Consider the following 13,206-nt stretch of genomic DNA (forward strand, 5'->3'; position numbering starts at 1 on the left):
TAACTAAGACCATCCTCCTAGCCCAAGTCAATTTGCAGCCCAAGTGCAGTCCAAGTGCAGCATGCTGTGCCAACCTTCATGCTAATGGCTTTTACAGAATACTCTTATGAGCATAAAGGGTCACAAGGAATATGGTGCATTTGGGTAGAACATATTCTCCTAGGCTTAATGCGGAATAATGCGAGTAGTCAAATAGGAGAAGAATCATGGCTTCAGGCTTTAAACTGTTTTTGTGTTGTCTTCTGATGTAAAGGAACCAGAACGCTTTTCCTTTTGAGTAACTATTTAACCTCAAGGCTCTTTGAGCATAGAATTCTCTTTCTTTTTTCTTTCTTTCCTTTTCTTTTTCTTTTGTTGCTGTTGTTATATTAGCTTTTACATTTCAGGAGTTGTTTATTTTCCCCCCTAAATTATGTGCACCGACAGAGGACCACTCTCATACTGATAGTTTAACTAGTGATAGTTAAAGCCATTTATTGGTGGCCTCTGACAAACTTCTGTTTTTCAAGTGCTTTAGTTACACAGTCAAATAAAGTAAGAATTCTACATAACAAAGTTAAATTTGCCCAGTTCAGCATCTGTGAAGCACCACAGTTCTTTAGAGTTTGTGATTTCAATCAGTCCAAAATTAGGCACAAACTTTTCCTACTACAAATCCGGTCTTAAGGGAGAAAAAGAACAAATCCCACAACTTTTAAAAAAGGTGATGGGCAACTGATGAAAGCAGCATAGTGATGTTAGAAATATCACCAAAAAATATTTTCTTTGTCGTATATTAGGCAAACTGTACGTAAACATCAAGTGTTCAAGTTGTCTCCACCTTAGAGCATCTCTATCATGTTGATCTGTTTGATTTTTGCATACACACAGCTGCTCCTGGTGAGAATTCCTTCTTATATTCTTATCTTAATAGTTACACATTTTAAGTGAATCACACTTTCAAGCACTTGTAATTACGCTTACAGTGAGTAGTATTAAGGCCTTCATTAATTAAACTGCAAACACAATGCAATTCTTACTCTGAGTCAGGATGAAGTTTGCCACACTGCTTCAGAATTCGGTCATAAATGCATAGATCTTGTCATAGCACACATGTTCAGGAAAACTGGACATTAAATAGTTGAAGATAGACACTGATGGGATCCTTTGCAACAAGTGATTAAAGCTGTGCTGGGAAATCCAGGCTCTGCATGGCTGAACATGCATTGTATCATTTGCTTCAGGTACCTGGAAAGACAAATGTTGTAATTACACAACTCTAATTACTCCTAATAGTGAATCTACCTGGCTACTAGTTTTCTAAATTGCTTTTGGACTGACATGAACCAAGAGGTATTGTCAGCTCACAGACACCTGGAGAACAGCATAAACTTAGGGGTTAAGTGAGCCCCTTAATTAAATCTAGATTTCACATTTCCAGTAGTCCACTTTCACATCTTTCACTAAGGTCCAGAAGAAGGAAGCAGAATTCCTTTGAATGTAATATGAAGAAGAGGCATAATTTGCCACTACAATGCTTATCACTAAATTATGAATTATATCTTGGTGTAATCTACATTCTGGGGAAAACTATCTTCATTACTTCGCCCCCACTGACTTTAGCAGGACTTCCCATTTAAGTAAGAAATTCAGCAGAGTGGCCAATCCTCTCACAGTCCAGCCTTCGAGAAAGGTTAAACCTCTGTTCCATTTAAAAAAGCAAAAGTTTCAGGGAACTGAATAATTTTCTGTAAAAACTGCCTCCTTCACATACCACGAGTAATGTTGGTATTTCAAAGGGGATATTTTTGGATAGTGTGATGGATTGTAACTTAATTAGCATGGAAATGCAACATGTTGACTGAGACAGAGGAAAGAATCCAAGAGCTAAAATATTAGCAGAAAAGGAAAAGCAAAAGTCTTGTTAGTCAAATGCTGCTGCTGACAGGAACATTCCCATGTGTTATGCAAGCTGTGCTAAGCATTGATCATATGGTTGCTATCTGATGGATACAATACAATCAGTCACTTGCTTAATTCATTTCTGGTCTAAGTCAGGAAAAGGCAGTCAAATTAAGTAGGGGGAAATACAAAACACGAGTGCTTGAAATTAGACAACCAAATCCATGGGTGACTTTCTGACATGCTGGGTGTTCTGCTGTGCTACTGTTGCATGTGGGCGTCCAGATGTCTCTGAGGGTTGAAAAGCGGATCTCACTTTGAACAGCACGTCAAAATATACATCTTGCTAGATGCCATTTCCTTGATCAATCAATAGTATTCAGCTTTTTATTCAAAGCTTATTTTGCTTTTAATGTGGCTGTATAAAACATACAAATAATCCTGATCCGACTTTGGAAGGGATCTTTGTAGCCTAGGACACAAAGATTGTTACCTTCTTTTTCCTTCTTTCTGTGACATAGCCTAGCTCTGGGGAACCTCCAATATGGACTGAGGAGTTTCTGGTGATGGTGACAGCTTCTTTCCTGACATTTAGTCCTTAAGGCTGAGACACCTGTTCAAGAGACTCCACACAGAGAAAAAAAATCAGTTTAGCACAGTACAAACAGAATTCATGGATTTCCAATTGTGTGCATGTATGTGTGCATACGTACACATATACCTACAGCAAGAAGTCAAGGATAACTTGCATGTTTACTTGATTCATGCTCCAGTGTGTTGTTGTTTTTTTTCTTTTTTACAGCTTCTTACTTTGCCAGCCACTTCCCTTTATCACTTCAAAGGTTGAAACATTTAAATGCTTGCATTTATTCCAAAAATGAGCTCTTTATGCAGTATGCTACAGAGCTGCACAGAAACACTTTCCTTAAATCCATAAGAAGTTTGGATAAAAATGGAAAATTGCAACACTTTAGGTGAGAACTGACATATATTGCTTCAGTTTGGAAATTTTACTTCTGACATGCTTCAACAGGGCAGACCCACTGTCTACACTGTCTTCTGTGATACACTTTGATCCTGGGAAAAAGAGAGCTACAAATGGCAGGATGCACAGCTTCTCTAGGGATCCCAGTATACAATAGAAAACAAGCACAGGAGGTACCCAAACTGTAAGTCCCAGAACATAGTTCAGTAGAGTTTTCTAACTAACTTAGGTTTTGGCTGATATATTTTCTTTCTTGGCTGCAAAACAAAATGTTTTTAAGCATTCCCTTTTAAATTATCTTCTCTCCTCCTCCACAATATTTTCCAGACAAAGACACTTCATTTCTGCCATATTCTACTAAGCTTATGTAACTGACGCTAGAAGAGAGTGTTAGTTAGTCCTCTTTCATGGCCAGTTGAGGGGTTTATGAGTCTGCAAGCACTGGTAGTGAAAGGATTGCTATTTGTTTGGTCCTGGTTTTAGTCCAAGCACAAAACAGTGTCTAAGCTCCGGTCCTTCTCATTTGTCCCTGAAGCATGAGGACAGCGTTCCTTTGGGAACTGGCAAGAAGGAAGAGGACAAAAACGATGGGAAGCAGGACATTGAAACTACATTAAAAACAGCTGGTCTAAGATCTTCACATGCTTACCCAATAGGTCATCTGGCAATAATTTCTGTTCTTCTGTTTCCAGGGGATACTGAAGCCCTCAGAGTCGAATTAGTATGCTTTTCTTTTTTCCACCTTCTCCACACCAAAGTTACTTTCTACCACCCCTACTTTGATCCAAGATATTTTCCCTAGCCATTCTCCTCTTGATGTGAAGCAAGTTACCAGTTTTTCTCCATTGCCTTTGGTTGCTTTCCATTTCATTACAGTGCCTATTCTCTGTGTTTTCCAGGAACTCTGCTTTCCCCTGTGGAGATTTTGGATTGCTTGTAGTGTGAACAGCTGACTAGAATGACAAGGAGGGCCTTTACTTAGAGGGTCATATCCTTCCACAGTGTAAATCAAGGTAGTTCTATTGATTACAGCAAAATTGGACTTGAATCACTCAAGAAACCACGGCAAGGGTTTTTGGGTTTTTTGTTTGTTTGTTTGTTTGTTTGTTTGCTTTTTAAGAGAAATTCTGAATGAGAGTGTTTGCAGCCCAACATGTCTACTAGTGACATGCCTGCTATAAAATGATTAATATGAGGCCCTACCAACAATGCTGAGGTAAAAATCTGAGCCAGTTACTTTCTGAGATTCAGCATTAACAGCTCCATTGTCTTCTCTTGCACAGCGTTTGCTTGTAACACAGTCACTGGTTTTCTCCATCACCTCTTTCTCTGCCATTTAACACCATCTCAGAAACATGACTTCACACAATGCCTATGCCTTAAAAGGCACTTTCAGTATGCTCATTCTTCATAGTTACACTATGTGCAGCTAAAAGCTTCAGTAACAGGAGAATCTGAAAAGAAAACAATTGAAAGCTGCAGCTGCAAATACACCCTACCATTTTTCCTGTGTCTGTTAGTTCCCAAAGGTAGCCCAAAGTTGGGCCCCTTGTAATACTCCTTGATGGCTTTTTTTTCTTTTTTTCTTTTTTTCTTTAATATAAGAATCCCATATTTCATGAAAACTTTCAAGGACATGAAAAATCTTCAGTGTGTTTTGATTCAGGCAATTTAGTTCTGTTTCTTGAACAAGAAACCTGGCTGATTTCCTTCAGTTGTTCAGCTCAGCAGAAAAGGAGGGAGTTCTAAGAAATAGCAATTGCCAAGTGCTCCGCAGTTCTTTAGGTCCTTGAGATTTATTTCCAGGCAGTTTTTAAGTTTTGAGGGCAAAAGAGGAAACCCTTTGTGCTATTCTTTCCTAAGACCACATTTGGATAAGCCGTAATCACAAGAAAGATGATGGAATCAAAGTTTACTGCTTGTAAACAAAACATTCCATAGTTGTTAGAGCTATATGGGAAAATGATAAGGATGTCCTGTGCACAATAAAGAAAAATAACCAAGTTCCTAAATATTTGTGTTTTTCCTTTTGTCAGGTATACGATTACAAAGGACAACCTGCTGAAATAGTCATAAAAATGCAGTCAGTATTTCTGACAGCAGGAAAATCATTCCCTGTACCAAGGCTTTGCTGTGGATGTGTTTTTACTGCACACAGGATCTATAAATCTATATTTGATGCTGCAGCCACAGCATCCTTACTGCTCCGTTTGTCCCACTGTCTTGGCAGCGGTATCCATCCATCTCGCCTTTATTTGGAGAGAGGCTCTTTTCCATGCTGCAGATGATTCTGAAAGTCCATCTGGCGCCATCTGGCTGCCAAGAGCTGAGTAATACACATATTTACATTAGTTATAATTTCAGAAAAGGTGTTTTTCTCGTTGCTCATGACAATGTTTCAAGTAAAGGTTAAGGCCAAAATTCTCCATCACAGATTTATAAACATGGAAACCTGTATTTTTCACTTAAAATCAGTTGGTATGACTGTTCAATTTTCTCCCCTTGGTATGGAGACAATGGAGCAGAAAAGTGTTGCTCACGCAGACAGATAAGCCTAAAAATGGTACAGCCCCAGCTGAAGGGACCTGATGAAGCACAGATTCTGCAAGTGTTAGTGTTAACAATAGTAAGGAGATGGCTTAGATACCTGCAGTGTCGACTCTTGCTTTGTCCCCTGTCCCCTTGGCTGAGCATATGCCTCTCTTCATGCTCCTCTTTTAAACTGTTGATGAGTTTGCTTCCTACTACAGTACCCAGATTCCTTTCATGGCTATAATCTGACAAGAAGGTTGAGGCATAAAACAACACCCATTGCAACAAACACCTTCTCTGACCCTGTCCCTAAACCTCAGAATTTCCTGCTCTAAGATGACCAAGAAATCAAGATTTCCAAGACCTTATCTGGCACAGTGTTCTGTGATTTATGGACAGAATGAATTCCGTGGGCAGTGATCTATGTATTTGCCTAGAAAAGCTGCATGGCATGTAATGAAGGGTATGTATTAGCATGCAAAGAATACATTCACTAATCACTCTGAAAATCTGAGACTGAGTGAGAGAGAAGAGAGGATGGTGAGAAGCCAACCTTTCGGGAATGAATGTGTGTCTACAGGGTGAGAAAATATGTTAACAAATGTGAAATCATATAAGCACCTTCACAGGAGACCAGGAAGGAAAAATTTGAAAAAGTGAAGAATTAAAGTCTAGACTTAGTAGGACTGAGATTGTGGAAGACTGGAAAGGATTAGATCAGTCCTTATCTGATCTGTCCGCCTGTTTCTCCTTAGTCAAAAACCCTTAGGATGAAAGCTATTATCTCTGCATGGTAAACTGCACATCAGGGAAAGAAATGGGGCTAAAGAGAGCCTGTTCTTATATAGCTTTTATCTGTCTTCATGGGTGTATTTCCACTAGAGGGAAAGCAGCTCAAGGAACCCAAAAGCTGAAGCAGAAAAGAAGCCTCTTGCACTATTCTAGATCCGCAGCTGGTCCAAAAGAACTTTCAAACGAGATAAACATTTCTGCAACATTTCTAACATTTCTATCTGAACTTGAACTCTGCATAAGGAAATATGAGTCTATAAAAAAGATACCAGACTGCAATTCCATTGTGTGTAGGATCTGGTAGGAGCCTTTTGAACCTCTGCATGGGAGAGGCAGCTCATCCGTGGCTTTCCAGGTTACCTATAACATGTAAATGGTTTCTTCACTGGAGGAAAGGTCAGAGAATCCTCCCACCCCACACAGTCCCTACACTGCCACATTCACATTCTAGGACTGGTACCCATCCTCCAAGAGTTGGGGTTTCCATGCTCACTGCCAGCCAATCTCAACCTTGGCGATGGACTCCTCATAAGGCTGCATGCCTGGAAAGCCAAGGGATGCCATTGGGAAACTGCTCCTTTCATCTGTCCTGTTTTGGGACAAAATGCTACTAATAGGGTGACTTCCACCCAAATCTGTGCATCAAGTCAAACCAGGGTTTGTGGGATATCATCTGATGCAGAAAACGCAAAGCTATTAGAGACAAACCAGACTCAGAAACAGATGTCAGGGTGGGTAGCAAACTGCCTAAAATCTGCCTGACCTCACAGCTGAACTCCTCTTGGTCCTTGGGATTTCCTTCATACCATCTTACCAACTAAATATTCTGTTGTTCTTGCACCTGCAAAGGACATGCTAATATGATTGTTTCCTTTTTCCAATCACTTTGTTTTAAAATGGTCTTAAATGATATGCTTCTCATGGAAGGCATCTGGGCATTCTCAAAGCTTGTCCACAATAAACAGAAGTTATCACAGATACTAAAACCTACTAAAATCCACTCTGTGAGGAAGAACTTTGAAATTCTTCCCCAGCCCATGTTGAGAGCACAAAGATTTTTGCCAACATTCACCTCCTAGCAGCCTTGTGTCTTTCTAAATAGATAGTTTATAGTATCAATGATGCTACTGCAAAATTAATTAAAAATATAAACACGATATTGAATATTTACTACACTAAGAGTCTCATGTTGTGCCCCTGGTCCTTAGCATTCAAACATCCCATGGGTCACCTTAAAGAACAAGAATTCATTATGACAATCCTGGTTAAAATAAAAACCACTATACTTTACTAGGCTGCTTTAGGTGGTACGAACAAGGACTTAGATGGAAGATTTACTGCTTTATGCTTCTAACTCTACAGCAAAAAGGGACGTCCTTAATTATTATCTTCATAATACCAAAACAAAGCACAGACTAATGGCTTATTCCATATTAAACGATAAATAGACTTCAGATCAGCATTATCTCAAATCAGTTTTGTGGCTGTTATAACAAAGCAACACTACTGCTCTACAATGAAGAACAGTACAAAGGCTGCTAACATTTCTTTTCCTTCCTTGGACCAATCATACATACTTTCCCAGTTACAATGGAGCTGCTGTAGCAGTCGTTAGGTTCACTGTCTCACACAGCAATGCCTATACAAGTTCCTGAGTCACTGGCTCATCAACATTATGATAAGCTCTGCTCTCTTCCCTTCATGATTCCTAGTGCACTTGAAATCTTTCAATCATCCATCAATTCCTCATCTCTTTCAGAGTGACATCTTCCAAAATCAGCACATACTCCAGGCAGGATTTTCCATTCTTCCTTTGGGTATTCTCAGGTTTGCTGATGAATTGAACTGGAATCTCTAAGAAAGGGGAAAGGAGCAGCAAAAAAAAAAAAAGGCACAAATCAGCAAGCACTTTACAAATCAAACAAGGCAGTTTTGTTTTTTCAGGGTACAACGCGGGCTCAAGGCTTAGGGGATTTGCACTTTAGGTCTATGAATTTCGTAGCTCAAATACTGCTGTAACACATTTGATTTACTTACCACCTGAAGAAGCTTACATTGATTTACCTGTGATCAGTGAAGAATGGAGCTTTCTGCTCTGTATCTCCAGTTTCAGCATTGAGTTCTGAAGTCCACAGGACAGGATATCCTAAGTGTGGGCCAATACAATCATCAGATGCAATGACCTCATACTTATTGTCCTGCTTCCACACTTGCCCATTGAACTTCCACATGAAGTTTGGCATTTTCCTTAGCAGGCCCATTTCAAACATCGCAGCTAGCAATGTTTTGTGGTCATTTTCAGTGGTTTTGTTTCTATCAGGTTACAGGTTAACCTGTTAAAATACCGAAAAGACAATTTTTTGTTTTGCTTAGTTTCCAAACTCTGATTTCCTACACTACATAACGAGACTACAGTGAAGTCATTTTGATTTGTTTCTTGAATGATGGCAGAAAGATCAGTTAATTCCTTCAACTTCAGCAGAAATTAAGTTAACTAGTTTGAAATAATCAGTAGAAGTTGCATGCAATCTTACAGTACCAACCACCTAACGACACGCTGCTTTCTGTTCAGTTCTTCTGCCTTAGTTTTGTTTTTTCCCCTCTCCTGACTCTATGTCATTGTAAAGGACATGATATCAGGCAGCTGCTGATGAGATACCTGGAACTATTTGGCATATTCTGGAACTGATTGGGAAGCAGAAAGAAGACTGATATCTTTCTGTGTTATCTGCTAAGAGTGCTGCTGTGCCTGGCAAGGATTGCTATTTGGCTTAAGTAATGCTATTCTACCAAATAATATTTTTTTTAGTAGTTCTAGCACATATAAGTAGTGCACTTAAAGAATGGTACTTCTGGCAAAGCTTATTTTTAAGGGATGGCCTTATTGCAGTAGAAGGTAAGGCAGGTGGGCAGCATCATTTTTATCAAGTGCTGAGGTACAGCTTATCATTCCCATTTTTCCTCTAAAACTGGTCCAAGTTCAGTAGTGACTCACATTCCTGCCACACTGACGTCAGCCTAGCTTATTATGTGTGATAAGCAGGCTTCAAGCTGAGATGTGCTATCTCATAAAAGGTGTTTTCACACGAGTGCTCTGGTAATTGTGGGTTGGTCTATGACTTGAATGTTAGATTTCTGTTTGAGCCTAAAACATCAGTAACATGAATGTTACAAAGACATTTAGAAAAATAAGAAAGCAGATCATACTTTGGCCTACTTTTTGATACAAAAATCTACAAAACTACAAAATCATAGTTTTGACCCTCTTTTATTTTCTCTTCAGATATTGTTTTCATACACAGAACCTCCGTAATTCTGTAACCAACATCACCAGCATCATGACTCTCACAAAAATTCTGTAGGCACCCAGCTCTATTTTTCTTTTTTCTATGTTGGTGATGCACAGTGTATATTTCTTACCCATCTGCTTCAAGGACAGATTGGATGGGGCCCTGGGCAGCCTCTTTTGGAGGGTAGCAACCCTGCCTACAGCACTGGGGTTGGAAATAGAAGATCTCTAAGGTCCCTTCCAACCCAAACCATTCTATGATTACAATTTTTTTAATTTATTTTTATTTTTTTTTACATTTCCTATATTCAGCTTCCTTGCCATCTTTGGTATTCAAAAGCAAACATTTTACCTGCTTTCCAGATATTTCAGAAATTCTGCTGTTAAGTAACTGAAGAATTACATTAGGGACTTCAGAGATTTGGTTCACTATCTGGCACAGCCATGGAATCTGGGATAATTTTCTGGATTTTTCTACCAACTGTTCCTTGGCAGAATAGAAGCATTACTATGTCCTTTATACACCTCATTTGGACTGTAGAATTCCTGGGCAGGGACTAGTCCAACACTGTTTGTCCAAGGCATCCAGTATGCCTTATCCTAAGGAATACTGGATTGCAGACCTTAGGTAGTCTATTAGGGTGCTACATTAACATCATAAATCTGATCTGATATGGATTTCATCTCCAGTGAGAGATCTTCCTAGAGACATTAACTGAAGAGAGGTTCTGAAAACATTTTTTACCTTGTCAAGATTTGACACAATTTCTTCACATTTCTTTGAATATCCAGTTTTGTCCAGCTGCAAAAAAATGTAGATACTTATTCCATCTGGGATGAGTAACTATCTTCCATCACAGTTGTCTTTTTGGATGCATGCACTTTTTTTTTTTTTTTTTTTTTTTTGGACTCTGTCAAGGGTCTTGAGGTACTATGACACTAACTTCAACCTCCACTTCTTCTTTCACCTCTTTCAATTTCCTGAGAAATGAGAGAAGTTCACACTGGCCTTCTCTAAATTCTCCAGATTCTTAGGGATGATCTCCAATGTTTCGTTCTCCTCAACCACCAACTTCTTTACGTTCTTCCTCAGAGCTGGAGGTCCCCTGCACATAGCACTTCACAAGAAATTCATGCTTCTTTTCCAAGTAAATAAGCAACTGTCATGTTATAACATTCAAGATATCTAGACCTCTCTTGGAAGAGGGATTCATGCAGTTCCAAACAAGTTTTCATAGCATCAGAGAACACAGATAGAGATCTCAATGCTCCCCCATCAGATGGTCATTGCTGGGAAAACAGATTACAGAAATCCTTCCCACCACCTTGTCTGCCAGCCCATCTGCTGGGAGTTTGCCAAAGTGCTAACAATACATAAAAGGAGATCAGGCGGGTCAAGCAGGTTCTTCCTTTCATGCACCCATGCTAGCTGGGCCTGATTCCCCATCGTCCAGCAAATACCAGTGATCTCACTCAAGATGATCTGTTCCATCGCCTTTCCTGGCATTGATGTCAGGCTGATGGGTCTGTAGTTTCCCAGATCTTCCTTAGACTCTTCTTGTAGATGGGAATCGCGCTGGCAAGCCTCCAGAGTCACATTAGAAAGTCCTGAATAATATTAGAAATTATTGAGGTTTAGCACTGTTTATTTTTTTATTTTTGCCTGAAAGGCACACAAGGGGCATTAGTGCCCCACTGCAATAAATGCATAACCAAGTAACAAAAATAGCAGTTCTTGCTCTAGTGTTGTTTGCTGCTGATTGGAAACAATGCCCTACAAACATTCAACAGTATTGGCAAGTAGCAGTGCTGCAGTAGGACTACTGCAACCCGGGACATTTTCTTAGCTACTGATAAATATTATAGTGATTAACTTTTTCTTATTTAAAGTTTTATTGTGGAAATAAAAAAATAAAGCAAAAAGTGTTACCAATATTCCTTAGTGATATTGTGAACAACACTCTGGGTCCCTCTACTGGTACTTTCCATGTTTTTTAGGAAAGTTTCCCTCTCCTTTCCATGTTACCTTAGGATTTGGTTTACTAATCATTTCAGCTCTGAATGCCCCTGAAAATTCAGGAAGAAATATTGGAACTGATTAATGAATAAGTGAAGTGGAAAAAGGACCTGTTACTCTGGGCTTATTTTTAATGTTTGTTTCATGGGGATCAGGTTAACCTTGCTTTACTTACTGTACCTAATACAGCCTCACATACATCACAAACATTACTCTGGGAATTAAATTTGTTCTTTAGAAGTACTCTGCAGACTGACAGGAATTATTTGTAATTTTTTTTTTGTGATTCATAATCAAGGCTAATATAATCTTTCTGTTACATCATATAGTTATGGATCTGTCACATATGAACATAATGGAAGCTTATTTACTTAGTCTTTTCAGGTCACAGTCTTTCAGCCCCACATTATCTGTTCACGACTTTCGCTTAAACAGGATCTCCTGACTTTGAATCAGTAAAGACTGCTTTCCAGCTGATAAAATGAACTGTGCCTTTCCCACTGGTCCAGCCCAAATCTCTAGAAACTGTAAGGATGAGTAATAGGGTTTGCTCTTTTTTTTTTTTTTTCAAACCACTTCCTCCATGTGGAAAACATGATGAACCATGTTTACTTGCACATAGTGGGTGAACGTATCTAGGAACACCTGAAAATGCAGTCAGCTATTGTCATACTAGGTAGAGAACTGGTTTTCACCAGAAATAATTGTTACTCACCCTTGGGTGCTGTCAGTGGACAAGGCTTTTCCACAAATTTAAAAATATTTTCTCCAGCAAGCAAGCATCACGAAGGAGCATGTCACCATGCTAAAATGCTCCTGTATGGCACAGACCTCCTAAAAACAACCTCTTTGGTTGGGAACAAATGTGTTAATCAAGTTGAACAGAGAGATGTTGTTTGAAAAATTTATTTACCAGAAACAGGAAAGTAAGGATACAACAAGAAGCCCTGGAATACAACAGATAAATAAGCAATTGCCTGGTCAGTTAAAACCCCTACACATAAAGGATTTTGCAGCAAGTACTGTGCTGACTTTCCACAGGGAGTGCTGATCAATTCCTTATTTTTTTCCAGTCTTTCTGTGAGGCTTTGGGCCAGTAATTTGCTCTCCCTGTGTCCCAGCTGTGTCATCTGCATAATGGAAAAACTAGGCTACCTTGCTTGCATAGTGGTGCTACAAGATGCTTTGATGCTCTGATGTTAAACATTCAAGAAAGGTGTCAAAACCAGATGCATCAAAAGATACATACTAGGACATACTAGTCTATCCTTCTAAATTTTACTAAGCCCTCCTTTGCACTTCATTTAGACAAATCCTCAAATCCCAAACCATTCAGTACACATTTTACACCTAAAGACAACAACTAGCTTGGTATGCATCACTTGAAAAGATTATGCATCTATGCTAACTGGAGAAATTTCTGGAAGCATATGACCCATTTCCAGGAGGGCGTCTGCTACCTACTGCTGTGCCAAGACTAGTAGAGAGTTGGAGTAAAGAGTTAGAGTAGAGAAACTACTCAATTCTAGTCTTTGAGCTGTAGGTGCTAGTCATCTAGAAATAGAGTATCCCTAGTTTTAGAAAGTGTTCCTTGACAAGGCAGATAAAATGAAACTTTGACACAGTTGTGTTCTCACTGAAGGCTCTTGAGACAGAAGGAAGGCAACCCAAAACGCAACCTTCCCCAAAGTTAGGGGCAGTTGAAGTTAG

At 39.3% G+C, this 13,206-nt stretch overlaps 2 long non-coding RNA genes across 4 annotated transcripts in view; one reads left to right on the top strand and one right to left on the bottom strand.

The window, feature by feature from the left end:
• LOC128085248 (uncharacterized) overlaps window positions 1-13,189 on the bottom strand; it is a 38,128-nt gene extending 24,939 nt beyond the window's left edge. For all 3 annotated transcript variants that reach the window (XR_008208863.1, XR_008208861.1, XR_008208862.1), the window contains exons 1-5: window positions 10,225-13,189; window positions 8,255-8,523; window positions 7,768-8,044; window positions 2,375-2,506; window positions 1,020-1,227 (exon numbers count right to left, since the gene is read on the bottom strand). This is a non-coding gene — a long non-coding RNA (uncharacterized LOC128085248). The remainder of the gene's footprint in view (window positions 1-1,019; window positions 1,228-2,374; window positions 2,507-7,767; window positions 8,045-8,254; window positions 8,524-10,224) is intronic.
• LOC128085250 (uncharacterized) lies at window positions 2,497-4,878 on the top strand. Its single transcript, XR_008208865.1, has 2 exons — window positions 2,497-3,050; window positions 3,766-4,878. It is a non-coding gene; the product is annotated as an uncharacterized LOC128085250 (long non-coding RNA).
• Window positions 13,190-13,206: the final 17 nt, after the last annotated feature.

The sequence above is a fragment of the Tympanuchus pallidicinctus genome, unplaced genomic scaffold, assembly GCF_026119805.1.
Source record: "Tympanuchus pallidicinctus isolate F22 unplaced genomic scaffold, pur_lepc_1.0 scaffold3, whole genome shotgun sequence".
In the NCBI taxonomy this organism is placed as follows: Eukaryota; Metazoa; Chordata; class Aves; order Galliformes; family Phasianidae; genus Tympanuchus; species Tympanuchus pallidicinctus.